At 36.7% G+C, this 6,187-nt stretch overlaps 1 non-coding gene across 1 annotated transcript; it reads left to right on the forward strand.

Moving 5' to 3' along the window:
- The first annotated feature begins 1,290 nt into the window (after window positions 1-1,290).
- On the forward strand, window positions 1,291-1,397 carry LOC141709174 (small nucleolar RNA R71). Its single transcript, XR_012569764.1, has one exon. It is a non-coding gene; the product is annotated as a small nucleolar RNA R71 (small nucleolar RNA).
- Window positions 1,398-6,187: the final 4,790 nt, after the last annotated feature.

A 6,187-nucleotide genomic window follows, 5' to 3' on the forward strand; every position in this document is an offset into this window, starting at 1 on the left:
GAAGCTTCCCGGATCTTCAAGTTTAGGAGGCAATTTCTGTTGCAACACTGCACTGTACTCCTCCGTTAGAGCAACGGTTTCTAACTCCTCAATTTTTAACTTCCGAGATAGAATACCCTTCATTAAATTTGCATAGCTCGGCATATGTTCTAGAGCTTCCGCGAAAGGTATGTTAATATGCAATTTCTTGAAAACCTCCAGAAACTTGGCAAATTGTTTGTCGATCTTCTGCTTCTGAAGTCTTTTTGGATATGGAGGAGGCAGATAGACCTGTTTGTTGCCTGTATTCTGCTCAGGAGTAGATTGTTCAGCAGAATTTTTGTTCGTTTTCGCTTCATCATCCTTCTGATAAGCATTATCAGGATTTCCATTTTCTGGTTCAAGGTAGAGCGCGGGCGAGCTAAGAGGTGGCGCGGGCGCGCTGAGCTTCTGCCCGTGCACTTCTTCATTTTGCTCAGCTACTGATTTTTGATGGTTAGCGACTTTTTCAGATGTCAAAGTGATTGCTTTCAACTGTTCTTTGACTTCCCTCATGCCTGGGTTAGCCTTTGTAACACTAGAAAGAGTTCTTTGTGGTCTATTCAACAACGCATTAGCAATTTGTCCTATTTGATTCTCCAAAGTTTTGATCGAAACCGCTTGGCTTTTGCACATAGCCTCAATTCTTCCAATTCAGATTTTTCATTAGCAGATTGACCAGCACTTCCATGAGCTTGTTATTGCATTCCCTGTGGTTGAAATTGTTGCCTTGGTGCATACTTTTGTTGAAAACCAGGAGGGTTGAATGGCTTGGCTCCAAACTGCTGGTAAGGCTGTTGTGGATGTTGCATACCACTCTGATTATTGCTCCAGCTAAAATTAGGATAATTTCGGTTATTAGGATGATAAGTGGCAGGAACTGGTTGCTGTGGTCTCTGAAAATTTCTCACAAACTGTGCTGACTCACTAGATATAGCACATTGATCCGTCGCATGTGCACCTGCACAAAGCTCACAAACACTTTCTATCTGATGAACTCCATAGTTAGCCAGAGAATCCAATTTCATATTCAACGCCTCTAGCTGAGCCGCTATAGCCGTAGCTGTATCCATTTCCAGAATTCCTACAACCTTGCCTTGTGGTAGTCTCTGAATTGGGTTCTGATATTCATTAGCAGCCATCATTTCAATTAGCTCATAAGTTTCATCATAGCTCTTAGCCCATAAGGCTCCACCTGATGCTGTAAATAGCATGGGTCTCGACTGTGCTCCCAACCCATTATAGAAGCAATTGATTAACATCCAATCAGGCATTCCATGATGATGACACTTCCTAAGCATCTCCTTGTAGCGCCCCCAAGCTTCACATAAAGATTCTCCCGATTGCTGTGCAAATTAAGTAAGAGCATTCCTAATTGCAGCTGTTTTTGCTATAGGGAAGAATTTAGTAAGAAATTTATGAGCAAGATCCTCCCAAGTAGCAATAGAACCTGCTGGTAGAGAGTGCAACCAGCTCTTTGCTTTATCCCTCAGAGAAAATGGGAAAAGTCTCAGTTTCACAGCATCGTCCGAAACACCGTTGAACTTGAAGGTGTCGCAAATCTCGATGAAATCCCTAATGTGCATAATGGGATGTTCCGTTGGAGCTCCCCTAAAATGGACTGAATTCTGTACCATTTGAATCATGCCAGGCTTGATTTAAAAGGTATTAGCTGCAATGGCTAGTCTAACAATGCTAGACTGAATGTCATTGATTTTCCATTAAGAATAATCCTTCGATGCTTTCGTTTCTGGTGCTGGTTATCCCATTGCAATGATCACTTCCATTCCTTAAGAGATTGAGAACATGTTCGCAAACACGCTCGCTCGAATACCTGAAACACACAAGCAAAGTAAAATTGGTAAGAGAAATAATCCGAGTCAGTGAACTTTAACAACCACTGATGACAAGCACATAAACTAAATTTAACACCTATCCCCGGCAGCGGCGCCAAAAACTTGTTCACAGTAAAACACGCAAGCGTACATGATCACAAGTAGTATAAGATTAAGTTTAGTTCGTTCCCACAGAGATTGGTTTAATTCAGAATGTGCACTTATGAAATAATGTATGATTATTATTCACTACGAAGACAAGTATCAAATTGCGTTTGATTATCTAAAAGTAATCATGCTAGAATGAATTAACTAAGTAATTAAAATTAAGTTACTTATATGAAATAAAATATGGGATTCCAACTTCAATAAATACTTCATTCAAAGTTTATGCCTTTAATCATAGTATGTGACGGTTATGATAACTAATCAGAAAACACTAAATTAGTACACGCTGTCTTCAATATACGTATACCCTACCACTCAGCATCCACAAATTAGATAGAAGTTGGCAGACACCAATTATGCTTAGACCCTATATGTCTATAAGATTTGAAAACATAATGGTTTAAGAGCAAGTTATCAATTGAGATCACATAGGGAAGCGTAAGATGGTTAAAATTACACTACAAATCATGCATGTCAAAACATCCATAAACCTATGCTAGCATGGCAAGTTCTAAACCCCTATATCCACTTTCACATTCAATAGAGATTAAAAATATAACTTAGATGTTAGCTACACATCCAAGAAGATTAATCATAACCATACTAGGAAATCAATAATTCATCACACACTGAAAACTTTAAAGCAATCAACTACTAAACTCCATAAATAAACCCGTTAGAACCCCATGATAACGATTAGTTCATAATTAAACGGCTCTTCATCATGGATTCCAATAAAAACATGATAGTAAAAAGGTTCTGAATACTACAAGAAAATATTAAAGTATTAAGGTTTAGAAAATAAATCCGAAATAAGCATCCAAAGTATCGCCTAATTAGAAGAATACAAAAATAAGATGTAGAACTAGATCTTCTCCTGATTGATATTTTATGGTATTTATACTTCCAGATTACTCTGACCGCATGAAACTTCGAATTAGAATCAAAACAGGATTTCTGTCTGCACGACCTAGCGCGGGCGTGCCAGGATGGAGCGCGGGCACACTTGTCTTCTGCCAAAGCAGTGCGGGCGCGCCAAGGTAGAGGGCGGCTGCGCTTGCCTTCTGCCAAAAAAATCTGCTTTCTTTATTTCTCGCTCTGCTCCTTTGGCAAGCTTTCTCCCTTCATTACTTGATCTTATTCCATCATAGAAGCATAGAAAAGTCCATTCATACCTCTAGTTAAAGCTCTGCAAAGACTCAACAAAAATGCATCAAAAATACCACATACTTGAGATCAAGTCATCAACTTAAGCCGATATGAAGCGTTCTAAATGAATATAAAATCCACTTATAAGCTACACTCGAGCCGAATAAAATGTTCACACATCGGACTTGTCACATTATAGATACCGTGGTCATTAAATTCCACATTTACCAGTATAGATGTACACATCCCGATTCAATTTTCACATCACTTCACATCATACTGTTCAGAATTTCATTACTTAATCTGGTTCCAATAATAAACCAGTTTTCACGCTTGTAATATCATTGGCACATCGATATGAATTATATATCGATGTTTGTACAATATAAGGGTTATCTCGATTAATGAGAATAACCATGTCGAACAAAGTTCTCGAATGTCTTCATCAAGTGAATAGTTTCGAAGAAGTTAGTATGCGAACAGAGAGAACAAATAATAATTGATTTGCAAGTTGTGAGTTTTGGGAAGGGTTCAAAGAATTGATAAAAGATAATACAGATTTAAAGGAAATTAATTAATCAATCTAACTGACAATCGATGCAGATTCAAGAATGATTTAGAAGATTATAAGAATTTAAGTTCGTCTGATATGGAAGAGTTAATTATTTTGAATGATAGAAATAGTTGGGAATTTAGGTAAGGAATTCTTCAATGGAATTAAAGATTTGGAATTATCGGCGAAAGAAAATTATCGTAAATGAGGTCTTCAAAGTTTAAATCCACAATATCATCATTAATGAATAAGACATATAAGTCATAAATGAGGATATAGTAGAGAAAACTTGCCTCGTAGTCGACACTTCGCTTTTAGCAGTACTTCTTCCTTCTCAGAAAATAAAATCTCACTTGAGATATCATTCTAAAATAATATTAAATCACACCAAAATTAATATAGAGACAATATTTGAAACATATATTTGATTTTGTAAATCATAACTCGCTTTATTTACTTCGAGGAGTTATTCAAACTAGAATATAACCTAGAGGTTATTATGAGGCATTAAATCATCAAATAAGTAAAAAACAATCATTTTCTTGAGGAAAACACTCCAAATAATCAAATAATATTCATCCATCACATATTTAAATTTAATACAACATGATTTTTAAATAAGTGCGAAAAGGTAAGAATGTAAATTTTCGATGTACAATCTATTTATCCTTCTTAATATTTACTCGCTTTCTACTGGTAAAATAACGAGTTAATTATTGATATATATATATACACATACATGTTTTATATCTCTTCTTAATATATTTCCATTCGACGCCGGTGCGAATCAATCTTTTCGATTATATTACAATAAGCGCACTATTAATTGATTAAAGATGATATTCTTTCTTTATTTCCAAAAAGAATAATTATATAAGTATACATACTCTTTTTAATCTCTCCCATTAAACATTTAATTAAATCCCATAAATCACTCTTTCATAATTTAATTCACTATTTTTAAATCAACAACGTATCCTTATTAATTATTTATCTTTTACTTAGTAACCCAATAATACCCCTTCTTATAAAATTAAAAAAATCATTAATCAATTTACTGAATGTCCAAACTACCCCCTTCTTCTTCTTCTTCTTCTTCTTCTTCTTCTTCTTCTTCTTCTTCTTCTTCTTCTTCTTCTTCTTCTTCTTCTTCTTCTTCTTCTTCTTCTTCTTCTTCTTCTTCTTCTTCTTCTTCCTCACCACCACCACTGCTATGACGGCACCGGCTGCCGGCCGATGGTGGTTTCCGGTGGGTGTTGGAATTTAATTTTTTCATCCTTCATTTTAATCCCTATTTCCCGATCTATAATATTATCCAAACCGTTTCGAAATCGCAACCCCGGAGTTGGTTTTCAACCAAACTCCGGTGAGTCTTTCTCTTTCCCCGTCTCTCTCTCTCTCTCTCTCTCTCTCTCTCTCTCTCTCTCTCTCTCTCTCTCTCTCTCTCTCTCTCTCTCTCTCTCTCTCTCTCTCTCTCTCTCTCTCTCTCTCTCTCTCTCTCTCTCTCTCTCTCTCTCTCTCTCTCTCTCTCTCTCTCTCTCTCTCTCTCTCTCTCTCTCTCTCGGCCTCTCTCTCTCTCGGCCTCTCTCTCACTCTCTCATATTTCTCTCCTCTTTCTCTCCTCTCTCTCTCGGCTTTCTCCGATCACCACCGCCGCCTCCGCTGGCGGCTCCGCCCCCTCCCCAACACATCACAAACACACACCCAGATGTTTACTCCTTAATTCCCATCCAACAATTAATAATCAAAAAACCCCCAACTTCATATTTTCACCCAATTCAATCAAACCCCAATTAAATCAATTACTATTTCTATTTTTATTATTCTACGTACACATATATATATATATATTTATGGATCTTGGGTTGGACCTCTTTTTGTTGTGCCAACTCCAAAGCCCAAGTACCAATTCTCTCATCAATTGCTAATTACCAATAATCATGTTAGGAAAATACTAAGATCCAATAATTAACCAAAAAAATAGTCATGATAATTACATATTCATGAGTTCCTAATTCTTCCTGATAGGGATACAATATACCTTGACTTTGTTGTAATAATTATACATGTTTTGGGCTACAAGGCCCGTTAAGAAGATGTATGACATTCAGACCAAGAAGGTCAACATATTGATCAGGCCTGATGGACCAGATCAGGCCTGATGGAACAAAGAAAATAGCCCTGAATATTTATTATTTTCGTAGTTGATAAATATGGGAAAAATCAACTATTAAGATAAGTTCTAATGAGGATATAAGTCCTTGTAGATTAGCTTCCAAGGGACCTAATTGGATAAGGAAACCGTTTTCTACTTCCTAGGACTCCAAAGTCCATTCTAATTCAGAGACTTGCCCGCCAAGTGTCCTAACTCTAGTCCAATTCAAGGATTCCCAACATCTATATAAGGGGCCTCACCTCACAAATAAGAACTACGTTTTTTTGACTTGATCCTTGGAAATCAACA

This window comes from Apium graveolens, chromosome 2, assembly GCF_009905375.1.
Source record: "Apium graveolens cultivar Ventura chromosome 2, ASM990537v1, whole genome shotgun sequence".
NCBI lineage: Eukaryota > Viridiplantae > Streptophyta > Magnoliopsida > Apiales > Apiaceae > Apium > Apium graveolens.